Genomic DNA, 16,520 nt, shown 5'->3' with positions numbered 1-16,520 from the left:
TCTGTGTTTGTGCGTGTAGGCGTGTGTGTGTTTGTGTGTGTTCGTGCACGTGTATACATGTCTGTATTCGTGCACGTGCGCCAGCTCTATAGTAATACAGTCAGTAGCACCAACAGTGTCTCATCAGTCTCATATTCACACTCTTCTCAACACTAGTGGAGTTGAGCTCTAATTAAAAAGGCGACGATACACACTCTATTACCGCGCTGCGGAGGCGGTTTATACCAAACTATAATCTCCGGGGAGACTCTTTCTAATGACTGAACTGGAAGACAGAGAAAGATTTAATCAGGGCTCATTTTTCTAATTACCTCCATAGCACTGTAATTAAATAGTAGTTCATCCTTGGTGATTTCTTTTGGTAGACAACTTATTTTTAACTCTATTTTTAAATGTGATTCTGGGATGACAAAGTGATCAAAAGCGCAAAGTTAAACCACATGTCCCCCCCCCCCGCCCCCCCAGAATACACAAGTGGACCCACAAGTATTAAAAAATAAACAAAATAGCTTTGGTATTTGGTAAATATGTACATTAGCTTTGTTGGATATTCAACAAAGCTAATGTACATATTTGTATAACTTGACAGCGTCTGCTACCAGCGAGCCTTTCACATACGTGCTTTATTGTACATCAGTTTACATTGAAGTAGCCGACAAAACCTTCCTTGAACCCGCACTCCATCACTCCGTTTATGATCCTGTTATTTCTCTAAATAACCCCCGAGCCATGCCTGCTGTCAGCCCTTCTCGGTTCCGTCTTTAATCTGAGAGCCTTTTAGTATCCGACGGTGCCGCTGGGAGGGAACCAGGGAATCATACGCGTCTGGAATTCCTGGAATTCCTATTTGACTGAATTAATATTTATAACTTCTGTTAAACAAGTTGTGAAGCGGTAGAAGTAGTATTGGTAGTAGTAGTGATAGTGATAGTAGTAGTAGTAGTAGTAGTAGTAGTAGTTTAGTAGCAGGATTATGTAATCAGCTTTAGGAATTCAAATCATGCAGTTCTACAACATCCCCATCATTCCACTAACCAAAGGTCCCAGACCTTGAATATTCATTCCTGTGCCGTCGTCTGTTAGGGGACTCTGCTTCCTGTCATGTGACCGACCATCTGGTTGCCTCTTGGCTCTTTCCTTGGTCGACACATATGCTGCATATCTGCCTAGCGACGGGGTGATCCGGCCTGGTCAGAGCCATGGAGGGTCAGCTCAGACAGCAGATAGCAGCTGAGCACCGACTGAACTGTTAACAATGTAATTATGTTGTGTGCAAGTACATTGTATTTCACACAGACTCTCTCTCTCTCGCTCTCTCTTTCTCTCTCTCTCTCTCTGTCTCTCTCTCTCTCTGTCTCTCTGTCTCTATGTCTCTGTCTCTGTCTCTCTGTCTCTCTCACTCACTCACTCACTCACAAACGCACGCACACGCACACGTACACACACTTATTTTAAATGTAAGGTATAATTGAACTTGTATGTCTGTAGATGGGTGGCTGTATCCTCAGAGCCACAGTACCTTACTGATTCTATTTTAGTGATGTATGAGGTTTATGATGTAGGTTACAGTTTCTATTTATTTACAACGTTATTTGGCGGGCATCGGGGAACATGTACAACTCTATGATGTCCTGCAGAGGGCAGTAGTGTCGCATTGCAGTCATTAGGCGATCATTGGCGTGCAAAACCTGACGGAAAATATGGACCGGCTTAGAGAACAACATTGGCATTCATCAAAAACAAATAAGACACAAAAAAGAGACACAATTTAGTTTTTCATTGCATATTTGAAACTAATCACATCTGAAATGACTTAATCTGCAAATATTAACTGAGTTTTCAATTTTCTGGAACAAAAATGCTCAGAATTTTTTCAATGCGTCCATCATTCCCTTTTAATTAAATCCTCTTTCATTATTGAAATGAGTGGAATAATTAGGCCACAGAAACCATGATCGCTAATCCTTAAAAAAAAAAAAGGAAAAACACAGACAACCAACCAAACCTCTGAACAATTTCCTCTCATGGTTTTATGATTCAAATTATTAGGCCTACATTCAATATTTTTTTTGTTAGCATAAACTGGGTTTAGCATAAAACAGCTTCCTCCTTTTTGTGTTAAAATGAATTCGGTAACCTTCAGCAAAACGAACGAAAGTTCCAGACTGATTGAGACAACCAGTGGTCATGGAGCGCGTTCTGTTTGTGTGGAGATAACCCTCGACTACTCAGCTCTAATCCCATTATTAGGAGATAAGTCGCGGTTTTCCCAGAAAGGCTGTCTCTGACATCTTTTCCCGCTTCTCCGCCAACTGTTTACAAGAGCGGGAAAAGACCTATCTCGGGAAAATATTCATAGCCCTTCCATATAAATATTACACATCATAAACACGGGAATAGCCCATGGCAACAGGTGTCCCCGACACATGGACGCGGTGTCGTGTGGCCGGCGGGGAAAGACGCGAACGTGGATAAGTGCACTGCTGTTTGTCACATTCCCAGCGCACACGTCTGGGAATACTCGGAAGGCGAGAATGGGATCCTTTCATTGGATAAGTGACATTTGGATCCCGGGGGACCCCCCTCCCCCCCCCCCCCCCCCCCTACCCCAGGGCTCCTTGAGACACACAGCCCATTGTCGGGGTTCGGCGCCACTTGGATTGTTGCCATCGTTTGAAGTATTCATTTCAGATTTCGACATTTTTTCCAAGTGTGACAAAAAAAAAAAATCCATCTTAAGTTCAAGCCGGTTCTCTGTTGAAGAGCTACCCGCTGGGATTGTGAAAAGCTCCCCCCCCATCCCGACACACACACACACACACACTGTGTGTGCGTGAGAGAGACAGAGAGAGAGACAGAGAGAGACACACACTGTGTGTGTGTGTGTGTGTGTGTGTCTCTCTGTCTCTGTCTCTCTCTCTCTGTCTCTGTCTCTGACTCTCTCTCACTCTCTCTCTCTGTCTCTGACTCTCTCTCTCTCTCTCACTCTCACTCTCACTCTCTCTCCTCTCTCTCCCGAGGTGGGGTCTCTACAGTAAATCAGACAGACACCCATGTTCCCAGGTACCATGTGTGCGGCTAGACGGCCTCTGATCCCAGGAATGTGTGGCATGTCAGTGCCTCTCTCCTGACGTCACACCCGCCACGGCTGGACGGGCCATGAGAAGGACACTTCTACACCCCCAGCTACCACCACCACCACTACCACCACCCAACACCACCACTACCACCACCCAACACCACCACCACCTATCACCACCACCACCACCACCACTACCATCACCCACCACCACCACCACTTATCACCACCACCACCACCCAACACCACCACTACCACCACCACCACTTATCACCACCACCACTTATCACCACCACCACCCACACCACCACCCAGCACCACCACCACCCAACACCACCACTACCACCACCCAACACCACCACTACCACCACCACCACCTATCACCACCACTACCACCACCCAACACCACCACTACCACCACCACCACCTATCACCACCACCACCGCACACCACCACCAGTACCACTACTTACCACCACCACCACCCACACCACCACCCAGCACCACCACCACCACCACCACCCAACACCAGCACCACCCAACACCACCACCACCCACACCACCAACACCATCACCTATCACCACCACCTCCACCACCACCTCCACCACCACCTGACACACACCCAGACCCCCACCAGTCCTATGCTTGGTTCCTTGCTGTCAGACACTCAGACATCCTTCCTATGAGAAATCCCCTCCCCTGTTTACTGATAGCGATGGCATGGGGGTGATCCGTCCCGTTTGGTACAAAACAGGAAACAGCTTGGTTAGGCGCTATTCCAAGGACGTCCATCGTTCATACCTCCCCCTCCCCCCCACCCCATGATGTCACTCGATAGCGGTGACATCATATGTTGAAGTATGTCCTATTGAGGCGTGATGACCTCGCCCCGGTCCACCACAGACACTCTGCTGCACGGAACAGTTCCAGCCTTCTTGGTTCTTAACGCTATAGCTCAGTGTTGGAAACTCCATGTGGAATGCCCGTATTCAGTTCCTCCGCCAAGCTGGTGTTTAGAACCGCTCGCCGCTCGGTGAACGGACTCAATACAGTGATTCCACATTGAGTTTGCCCATGGTGAAGTAACATGTAATGTTTCATTCGCGCTAACGGAATGGCCTTTTTCCATCGACAGTACCGGCTCTACTCGCCTCGCGACTTAGCGTGGCACGACTTGGTTTGGTTCCAGGCACGTTGTGTTTCCATCTAGAAAGTACCTCTTCAACGTGGGCGGGTCAACATAGCATGCATGCGGGAAACTGCAGTGTCGCGTACTTATCCACGCGACACATGCTAGTATTTATAGGTGCCGGGTGTCAGGCTCGGACGTCGCTCTCGTCGTGACTCATCCAGTGGCGTCACTCTCTGGCCAATTAGTGGCCAGCAGCCTGTTTATGTCAAACAAAAGTATCAGATCAGCTCTCTTGGAACCTCGACGGAGGTGAGACTAAAAAAAGTACCAGGTACCAGGTGCCACATTTTGGTGATCGAAACGCAAGAAAAGGTGGGCTAAGTCGAGGCGTGTTGAGCTGGTACTGGTCTGGTACTGGTCTGGTACTGGTCAGGTACTGGACAATGACATCTACTGTGGAAAAAGGCCATTATGGCCTTTTTTCCATCGACAGTAGATGTCATTGTCCAGTAGGGGAGTTTTTATCAAGAGATAAGTGGATCGGTTATTTCTCCAAAGTCTAATTTTATTTAGCTAATCCATGTGCCAATCGAGAAGGGGGTGTTACTTTAAGGACCAATCGGAAGCTTAGCCGCTATGACGTCATCCTTCGCGCCTGTCAAACTCCTTCACAGAAATACGCCAATGTCTACAGAGCCATCCCTTTGTCTACAGTCATCCATTTGTGTGTGTTTTGTGTATGACCCCGCCATAGGGGCTGCACTAACTTAACTTAGTGGAGGACATGTGTATAACGCCAACAAGCACGTGATGGGGTAACCATATCAGCCAATAAGATATTATGCATGTGTAATGCAGCGCGTGTACGACCTATAGAGAGCGTCATCTTGGGCCATCCAAGTGGTGTTTGGGTTTGTTTCTTTAAATCAGGAGCATAGACAATCGGTTCTGTGAGAACCTGACTTTGTGTCAATGCCCGCCACTCCAGCTGTCTTCCTCCAGACGATAGTTTATGGAAATGAACATTTCAATGACAAGTGAGTCACCTGCAAAACTGCATGATCAGCATCACAGGCAATGTTAAACAAGACACTGGATTGACACAGTGCACACACACACACACACCACATAAACACACACACCACATAAACACACACACACACGCACACACACACCACATACCACAGAACACACACTCAATGTTATGTATGTGTAGCACGCACAGTTGCACAATACAAACATAATTGCCTGCGACAAATCGTATCAGTTTCATATCATAACGTTGACATTTTAACATTTGTCAGTAAAAGGGCTACAGATCATCTTAACCTCAAATAACAAATGTCAACATATATCGCTTCAGGTATCTTTTTATCCCTGACATAAACAGATACTGTATGTGTGGCACTAACAACAACCCTGTTGGAGTCAGAATCTGTCAGGCAAAGTTCTACACAGTAAAATATCAGTCGTTTCTCGCCAGCGCTTATGATGGCATACTTGGTTTTAGGTGTATTTTACAATGGATGGATGAAGAGTTTGATTGTCTTAATTATGACACATTTAATTAGTTAACACTGTAACCAACATACATTTCTTTCACATTTGACCTAACAAAATTGGATAACACAAAATGTAAACGATCACTATTGAAAACAAGATATAACAGTCAACAGCAATATTATGTTTTATGAAAGACAAAAACATAAAAAAATACAAAATCTAAAAAATCTAAAATCAGTCAAAAAAATATTCAACAATGGTGGCTTTATCAAAATGTTAACAAACATTATTTAGGACTGAATGGCATTGCCTCTTCAACCAAATGAAGGGTAAGCACCCCACCCCACCCCACCCCCCTAGATAGCAGCAGCCCCCTCCCCGCGGGTCCATCGGTGTCCCCGGCAGTGCAGTGCAGCTTTAACCGGTCCATGATGCCTTGCGGTGTCCCAGTTCTGCTGTAATTTACAACAAGCCTGGGCTTCATGATGGGGAGAAGGAAGTCCGCTCTGTGTTGTTGAGGAGGAGGAGGAGGCGGAGGAGGAGGAGGAGGGACGCCGCGATGACTGGACTGAACGCGTGTTTACACGCATCGCCGCGCGCAGACCGCAAACTTTGATCACGAGGACGCGTTCAGTCACGATTTGGCGTACACACGCACGCACACACACACACACACACACACACACACACACACACACACACACACACACACACACACACACACACACACACACACACACACACACACACACACACACACTTACACACAATCACACACACGGACTACGCTATAGTGGCCCGCCTAACATGCTGGGGAAAGTAACGGGGTTCGGCCGAACGGATTCGCGTAAACAACCGCAGAAGAACGCGGACTGGTAGAGAACGGAGCGGTCTGAAGACCAACTTACGGAGACCTCCGGGCCTGAAGGTAAGAGGCTGGAGGCGGTGGAGGCGGACTGCGGTGCAGAGATGTCGGGTGTAGCATACTACTATTCCTCTATAAGTAACTTAAATGCGTCAGCGGAGGATCCGAAGGGATGCAGCCGCTGGTCGACGCCATGCAGACCGTTAAGTGCTGCATCATGTATCGATACCGACCGTATATAAGAGCCGCATCATGTATCGATACCGACTGTATGGAGGTGGGTCGGCTTCGAGGGAAACGTTGTGTCGATAGTAGGGGAGGGTAGCATGTGAAGGCATACGGAGACGAGACTACGGCCGAGCTGCAAAACAACCGTAAGTAGTTGCATAACTTTTATTTTTTCCCCAGCATCTTGACTTGACGTACGACGCACAGATGAGCTGTTTTACAACGAAAACAAGGGCGATCGATGGGGTGGTTAATGGGTGATAATCCATCATTACTAGCCACTGGTCACCCGAATACCAGCTCCATAACCTTGTTCGTCAGTGTGTTTTCTGTACCCGTCCTATCTGCTGGGATTGGCCGCACGTCGGGTGCGTCTCCAGGCTCTCTAGGATGGGACCGAAGAGGTCACTTATTGGAGTTGATTTGCCGCTGGCACAGATAAATCACTTTATACACTTAGGCTGTAACCGCTCACTCAGCAGTGCTGTTAATATTCGGCACTACTAGAGTTAAGAGCCATGGAAAGACCTTCATGTGTTCTCTGGACGTACATGAGGAACATGAACCGGGACACAAGGCCTACACTGGGACACACTCTCCCTGTCCGGTAGGTCTGATATACATGGGGAGAGGGTTGGACAATTTGTCATTTGGGTTTGATTTTAGTTTTCTGAATGATGCAATCAAAATGGACTAATCTTCAGCTAGTTTAATTACCATTATTTTACCACAAAGACACACAGATCTGCTCACAGCACTTGAGTGCCTGAACAACATAGACTCGTGTGTTGTGCTATTTCCCCATCGCAGCAGTGCCCTGTACACACGTTTCCCGTTCAACGTGCGGTTCCTCGCACCGTGCGACGCAGAACAGGTCCCGGTTTGTTGATGTATTTTAAGTAGGACAACAACACGCTGCTGTGCCGCGTCCGCAGGCTCAAATTCAAAGATTAGATCTGTGCTAATATGGTGTGAAATTAGTCAGCAGTTCGGCCTCCAGTCCAATATCCCCCCCCCACCACCACCCCAACCAACACCACCACCACCACCACCAGCAGCAGCACCACCTCCACCCCAACCACCACCCTCTGCCACTCCCCCCCCCCCCCCCCCCAGCCCCGGCCAGCTTAAGGCGCGGTCTTACAGGGTTAAAGTCTTATTATGTCCACCAAGCCTGATTAGCTCCAACTTCTGAGAGCAGCAGCAGCAGCAGCAGCAGCAGGATGGAGTGGGTGGCGTTCCCGTTGGGTTCCTCTCTTCATATTGTAAGCCCAGCGTGCATGGATGGATAATACAATAATCTGATTGGTTTGTGAGTGTAGACAAAATTTGCGTTGCTCACATGTGAGAGCAGTGTATTTAAACATATTTTCTTTCCCACATATGTCTAAGTGGATTAGGGTTGACTGGCTGATTCGTCCACCGCTATTTGTTCAACAGATTGACTGGTAATGTCTTGAGGAAGTCTTCGATATCAAGTTTACCACCAAACTAAGATCTGACTGGGCTGGATTTGAGCTGGTTTATACAAGTGTGTGTGTGTGTGTGTGTGTGTGTGTGTGTGTGTGTGTGTGTGTGTGTGTGTGTGTGTGTGTGTGTGTGTGTGTGTGTGTGTGTGTGTGTGTGTGTGTGTGCAGGTGCAGTCGTAAACACACGTCGACACATACTCCATATAAATTACAACACCCCATCGTCATGAAAGGGCCTTTTAATTAGTTATAAAGTGATTTAATGATGCCGTTGTTGCGTCGTGAGTGTGTGGGCTGCTTGGGTTCAGCTCTAACTTTTGATAGACCCTAAGCTAGCTCAGGCCGTGCAGCTTAATCAGGGTAGATCCTACATGTGGGCTAATCTGAGCTGAAGGACTTGTGTTCAGCGGAGGAGGTCAGGGGCTGGCCTGCTGGGCCGCCGGCCGATTCTGGAAATGAAGTTTGGAATAAGTAAACCCAAGTTGGGTGGTTAGTCAGTCCACCGTCTTGTACGGCTCTCTGGGCAGTGTCTCATGAAAATGTGTTGCACATTAACGGAATATGTGACTACTCTCGTCTGTCCGTCTGTCCGTCCGTCCCTTCCCCCCAGCCCACAACAACACCCTGTAGCCCTTATCCACCTAGCGGCTGTGGTTGGTGGGTCGGCTCAGGGAGACCTTCTTCTACGTTCTCTGGGAGCCGTGAAGCCTCGATGCATCATCTCTGAGCTCTGTGTTTAGGACGCACGCCGACGCAGCCTGCATGGTTCCCCCCCTCCCCCCGAACCTTCTGGACTCCACCGCCCTGACTCACCAGTACGGCCGCTGGGTGAATGAGGTCTCTGGCTGACCAGTGTACCCCCCCCCACCCCCCCCAGGGGAAGGAGCACGGAGGAAGTGACAAGGGAAGCGTGAGGCTTCTTCATTGTCGACGATTGTTTTGCTCTCCTGCCCCCCTCCCCGTTCCCGGACCCCCCCCCCCCCCTCCCCCCTCCCCCCCCCGACCCAATCAACCCGGTCATCTGTGCACGGCGCACAACAAAAGCCGGAGCCGCGTTGCCACGGCAACGGATTGTTTGCATCCACTCATGCCAGGGGTCATCATGTGCGCAGTCCCCCCCCCCTCTCTCTCTCTAGCTGTGTGTGTGTGTGTGTGTGAGTGTGTGTGTGTGTGTATGTGTGTGTGTGTGTGTGCCACTCGTCTGGGAACACTTCTGCCTCAATCTTCCACGGCGCTTTAAAGAGGTTGTCACTGATTACATGACCAGATGCCCAGGTGTCTGTGGCAGCCTTCAGTACCCCCCCACACACACACACACACACACACACACACACACACACACACACACACACACACACACACACACACACACACACACACACACACACTCTTGAGAAATAACGACCGGCTCCAAATTGGGCATTTGAATTGATTAGTTGACAACGAGTGTTCCAATTTGTTTGAGGATTAGTTCCTTGTTGGGCCCTGATTTTAAAGACTGGTCAGAGGCCACCGAATACGGGCCTGCATTAGCATCACAAAGAAGCAGAGTTTGAGAAATGATTCCCAGATTTTGACCTGATGTACAAAGTGAAAAATAAGAGACAATCCTTGTTTTTCTGATCCCTATGTGTTATCTGATACTCTCTGTCTCCACTGTTGTTTCTTTAGCAGCACAAGCCCAGGATTTTGCTTTGATTGTTCTCAGTTTGTCATGTCAGGATAGATACCGCTTGGCTATGGTTTTCTATTTATTACAATGTCTTTGATACACACTGGAATATGTTTTCATTGCTGTGAATACAGAAGGCTAGCCCGGGAATCCAGACCTACATCTAGAAAGCTGTAGGGAACTGGGTACTGGGAACGAGTAATGAAAATGGCCCAACTCGAGGGGCAGCAACAAGCATGCATTTGAAATTATCACTGCGCGTATTGGATAACACTACGACCAATCAGAAGAATACAAGGGGTGACGTATCCAGACTAGCTGAGCTAACCAATAGATAAGACTCTTGCCATATCCGGTCGGTAAAACAGCAACGCTTTTGGCCCGCCTATATCAGATACGCTGATATCTGATTGGTTAATGTACTGGGCCAGGGAATCGGGGAGTGAGTATATTGCTCGTTCCCAGAGTGACTCGCTGAGCAAATTCAAATTGTGCTCTCGCAAGAACTCTGGATTTTCAGGGTAACAGAAGGCCGTTTTTATAAATACATTCAGTGTCTGGCAGTATGTTGAACTTCACAGTGTAGGAGACGGAGTCTTTCTAGTTTTCCATACAGTATGATGAAGGAATACTTTAATACATGTATGTGTATACACTACAGTATACTGTATGTCATTGGCTCAGGTTGCTAGGCTATTCATAGGACCATTTAAACATAAATTATTGTTAAATTGGGTGACTATGGACCTCATGTTCACACACTGGCACTCTCCCTTCTTGGGTTAGCGTTGATGACGCTACTAGCTAGATTAATTGACATAAATAGCTGTAGTAGTCGGTCTGTTATCTTTATATGCAAGAAAACGACTAAACAATTGCTGCTTCACAACTTCAGGAATGCAAACATTCAGTCGCATTTCTCAGGTTCAGATCCCGGTGAAAGGAAGGCCTAGCTATGTCCTGGCTGCTGTCAGACCGAGCGAGCCCGTTTTTTTAAAAGGCTCTTACTTTTGTAACGCATGCTGGACGTTTGCCACTATTGATGACATCATCTGAAAGAGTTGCTACAGTAACACGTGACGGACATCTTCCCTTATTGCTGACTTCTCCTTAAAGACTTGCTTTGGTGGCGTGTGACGGTCATCCTCTTAACTGATGCAATCCCTTTAAACACACGGCCATGATCGGTGGACTCCATGAAGAGACGGACTCAATGCAACCACAGAAAGAGAAGACAACATGGAGCCAGTGTTCTGCAGCAGGGATTTCCTCCAGCGTTGCAGATGGAGGAGGCTGGCGTTCTGTCAGGGGGGGCCGCTCACCGTTTCAAAGTCAAGGAACCAAGCCAAGCCCCATCGTCCACCGAGGCCCAGGAAGACTTCCATTCCCGCGCCCGGTATAGAGGCGGCAGACAATCTGAATATTAACCATCTGCCGCTGTGCTTTCACCACAAATATATGCGCTGTTAGATTCATCCGGAGCCTGCTGCTGGCTGAACCACTGGAGAGATGCTCTCTCCAGAGAGGAGTGTGGAGTGTTGCATAAGACCCGTTCTTTTTTTTTTCCGAGTTTTTCCGAGGATAAACTTGGTTGAGGAGTGTGTTTGTTGACGGATCTTAAGGAGCCGTGTCCGAGGACACTGACATCATTCCTGGAAAACGAAAAAGCACTTTTTCTGAAACACTGATACACAGTGACGCCCAAACCTTCTTGTCTTAAAACAACAGGGGGCAGATAATTTGGAAGCAGATAGTGACCGTTTCCAAGATGGTTCTTATGAATGTAAGATATCTGTTAAACACGAGTGATGCATGGCTGACTTTTCTCTACATTTTTAATGCATTATTTTCTAGACTGATTTGAATTGATCCCACGATGTGTTTGGATTATAATCGTCTTTCTTCTTTCTAATACATAACTCATTGTTTCACTGGTACTGCTTTTCCATTGGCATAAGGACTTTTATATTATTGGTTTCTAATTCTATTGTAAAGTCACTCCAATGAACAGGCTGGTGAAACTCATTATATATATGTTATGAATAATATTGTCCCCCAAATCTTTCAAATTTGATGATGTATTGGTTGTTTAATTTGACTTGGAGGCAAGCTTTGTCTATATTTCCTATATCTCTGCCATCAAATAGTGAGACCAAAACATAGCTGTGTGTGTGTGTGTGTGTGTGTGTGTGTGTGTGTGTGTGTGTGTGTGTGTGTGTGTGTGTGTGTGTGTGTGTGTGTGTGTGTGTGTGTGTGTGTGTGTGAGTGAACTGGCACTGGTACCGATTCAAACCTATGTGCAAAGTTCTGAATTGCCCATCGCTCACTAAACAGGTCATCACCACATTTTAACACAACCTTGAGGATTAATGTGTTTTGATGTAATACTATCACATCTCATTCAGCAGTTATGCAGCTATTTGTTTATACAATACCACAAACTTTCATTAAGTTCTTTAAATAAACTCTTTAACAAAACAGAAACTATTTCACACATTTACCTTACAAAAAAGAATGTGTTTCTGAGTAGGCACTTGGTTTATGAACTAAGGGTAGCAGCTTAAAGTCTTTGAGCTCGCTATTTGTAGTGATAACTTGCCTTGAATGTCCTTCATCAGAAACCACTTTAAGCAGCAGATTTTCCTGCGTAGGGAACCTTTCACATAGATCCAGAGCTGTTGACCTCACATCTACTGTAACGCGCCACAGATGTTGAATAACCTCATTAATAAGGAATTCTTACGGCCAGTGAGTTTCATATCTGGGCTCCGTTTGTTGTTTTTTCAGGGGATCCTCCCAAACTGTTCTGCAGAAACCACAGTGCAGTAAACTGCAATATGTTCATGTAATCCGACAATTATTCAATCAGAATGTTTTTTCACGGTTGGTCTTCGTTACAGACATTCCCAGTCCCATCCCGCCCATATGGGTTGTGGCGCTGGTGCTGTCCATCAGTCTGTGGTCGGGAATGATTTCACGGCTGCCAGGGAGAAGCTGTTTGCCGCCACAAACCTCGTCCACCCGGACCCTCCTGGCCGGTTGTTTACTGCCACAGCGGTCTCGACCCCGCCCATCTGTACCCTCCTCCACAGATGGGCAAATGAAGAATTGTTACAGCAAAAAAAAAAACACACCTTCTTGTTGCAATGCATTCTGGGTCCTCCTTTGGTCCTCCTGTTTTTTGTTTTTTCTCCACGCTCCCACTTCGATTTCTTCCTTTCTTCTTGGCCCCGTGTCCTCCATCACCTCCTCCACCCCCTCCTCCTCCCCCTCCTCCCCTAACCCCTCCCCCCCCCCTTATCCTTCTCATCCTCCCTTAATGCCGCTTCAGCCCAGAGGACGAGGAGAGACGGGGCTTAAAGCGCCGGTTTCTGTGTTTGTTTGAACTGTTTGGTTCGTCTCCGGTCTTCAATAATCAACGTTTGGAGTCTCAGCATCAGAACTCAAGTTGATACTGGACTATCTGTCTCTCGGCCAATCAGCATCCAGCGCTGCTCAAACGTCTGGGAAACACGTCAACCACAATAGCGCGACGGGTTTAGAACCAAACACGTAAACCACGCGCGCACGATGGGTTTAGAACCTCGTCTCGTTTCTCCGGTGTGAACAGTCTTGGTTTTAAGGTGATCATTCTGGAAACCGTCTCCTAAGCGGGGCTCGTTATGTCCTGTCTTGTCCTTTTGGTCTGAACTCTTCCCTCCTCCTCCCTTCTCCTGTTCCCACCGCCCAGCGGCGATCCTGGGATCGGTTCCCCCCCCCCCCCCCCCCCCCCCGTTCACTGGGCCTGTGAGTGTGCAGACGCAGGGCGTGTCGGGCCCTGGGTGGCATCCAACAGTATCTTGTCCCACTGGCTACAAATCAACAGCAGCCTCCCAAAGACCCCCAGACCCCGCCCTGGACCCAGGCCACACCGCACCCTGACCAGGCCAGGCCATGTGCGGTGGAAGGTGCGGTGTAATGGAGGGGGGGGGGGGGGGGGGCACTGTAGCGAGACAGGGCCGTGTTCCGGGTGGAGGGGGGGTCAGCAGAGGGGATGAGGGCTGCAGGAGTTTAATTCTGGCTGCCGAAAAGATTGAGAAGGTCTGGTTGGTTAAGAGTGGCCCCGGGCCGTTTAGAAAGCCAAGGTGTGTGTGTGTGTGTGTGTGTGTGTGTGTGTGTGTGTGTGTGTGTGTGTGTGCGTGTGCGTGTGCGTGTGTGCGCACTAGCAAACATACAACAACGGCTGCGGACAGAGCAGTGCCCAGCTGAGTTCAAAGCCGTTAGCATTAAAGCCTTTTTGTTTTATTCCCCTTCCTTCCTCCCTTCCCTTCCTTCCTTGGTTGGTTTATTCCTTGTTCCCTCCTCTCTCTCTGCTCTGCCTCGTGGGCCCGCTGCCGTCGTCTGGTTGCCAGCTCCATAATGACCGCCGCCGCCGCCGCGCAGATGCTAGTGTCAGCATCTTTGAGATGACTCTCATCCAGCATCGCCGCGCCAACGCCGCCGCAAGCTATCCCCCCTCACAGGGGGGGGGATGGGGGGGCCACGACGATAGGCAACTGAGAACGACACCGCCGCCGTGTGTGTGCATGTGTGTGTGTGTGTGTGTGTGTCCGAAAGAAATGACTGCAGCAACGGCGTCCCTATATGCAGCGGTTTGTCAGTGTAGCACGGCGGCGGCTGCTGCTGCTGCTGCTGCTGCTGCAACAGTTTGGTGTGAAACTTTATTTATTTATATTTTCATTTAAAACGTGATCCCCGCTCAGACAGAGCAGGTACAACAGGGTGCAGCATTCTGCTGAATCATCTCTTCTCTTTGTCGTGGCGCTTAATACCTGGTAGCACTTCCTCTTCGGATCCCCCCCCCCCCCTCTCTCTCTCTCTCTGCGCTCCGATGAACCATCCTTTCAGCAGACACTTTCATCCACTTACCGGGAATACTTTGAGCGTCGGCCGTCAGGAGCATGTCAAGGCTGGGCTCCTCGCTTAAAGGATGCCTCACAGGTCGCGGTGGATACTGTGGTTTGAGGATTGCAGGTGAAACCGTATTCGTAAACTTAACCATCTGCCGTAAACCGTTTTTTTTTTCGTAAAAAAATCCGTTTGTGAACCGTCCCTCTGTCTCGTTGTGGATTCTCAATCCCTGTATGTATGTCCCATGAAGATTTGATATTCAGATGATTCTTGCAGATAAGAATAACAATCTGACCAAGGCTGAGCCGGATTTATTACAAATAAACCCAGGCTGAAATAACCTGAAGCGAGTGGGGGTATTGGCTCCTAAGTCACCGCCTGTAGTGTTGGGAGTACAGGGAAATTCCTGATCCTGCAAAAAATATCACAAACACAATGATTCACGAATTTGGTGTGAACCATATACCTCTTTTTGTATTGCAGTTGACATTGCACTTTCTCTCTGGTAAGTTTCGCATTATAAATGATTATAAGACATAATCTGCACTTGGGGCGGCTGTTTATTTTTAGAAGCGTGATCCTGCAGCACTTTGGATCGTATTGATTCAATAAACTCACTGTCAATTAAAGCTTTATGACTCGATGCAAATTTTACGGATGCACAGCCTGTAGCAGCCATAGATACACACAGCCCTCTGAAACTCTCTCTCTCTCTCTCTCTCTCTCTCTCTCTCTCTCTCTCTCTCTCTCTCTCACTCTTGCTCTCTCGCTCTCTCTCTCTCCCCCCAGTAGGATGAGTGTCCCTCGCCTGGCCGCGTCCTGAGGGGGATGTGGGCGAGTGGATCGCGGCGGCCATGGAACTGAAGGTGTGGGTGGACGGCGTGCAGCGGATCGTGTGCGGCGTCACCGAGTTCACCACCTGCCAGGAAGTGGTCATCGCGCTGGCGCAGGCCATCGGTACGTCAACAAAACAACAACAACAACATATGTTGATCCGCGGGGGGGGGTCGTTGGCGCTCGTTTGTGCAGTGTTTCTCTAATGTCTCTCTTAGCCCCGTTCAGCTCATCTTCTCTAGAGTTCAGGACGTTGAGGAAACATTTAATCAAACATATACTTACGGAATAGTTCTGAACACGATGAATATAACCCCGAACTGTGAGAGGTTTGACAAATGACGTTATGCGTGAATTCCTGAAATGCGTCCTGTTTAGTGAGTGACAGGCAATTCCGAACTTTGCACATAGGTTTGAATCGGTACCAATGCCAGTTCACACTCACGTTTCTAACGCACGCACGCACACACACGCACGCACACACACACACGCACACACACTCGTATAAACTACCTCAAATCCAGCCCGGTCAGAGATTAGTTTGGTGGTAAACTTGATATTGAAGACTTCCTCAAGACATTACCAGTCAATCCATTGAACAAATAGTGGTGGATGAATCAGCCAGTCAACCCTAATCCTCTTAACCATATGTGGGAAACAAATATGTTATAACCCACACACACACACACACACACACACACACACACACACACACACACACACACACACACACACACACACACACACACACACACACATCACATGTCAAACCAACCACCAAAAAGGGTGTGCGATTAAAAGGAAAATCCGATTTCCTTGGTGTATAGAATGTCTCCTCCCCGGTCGCC

This window comes from Micromesistius poutassou (genome assembly GCF_964030765.1).
Source record: "Micromesistius poutassou genome assembly, chromosome: 22".
NCBI classification, from domain to species: Eukaryota; Metazoa; Chordata; class Actinopteri; order Gadiformes; family Gadidae; genus Micromesistius; species Micromesistius poutassou.
Note: the sequence above shows the minus strand (reverse complement) of the source record.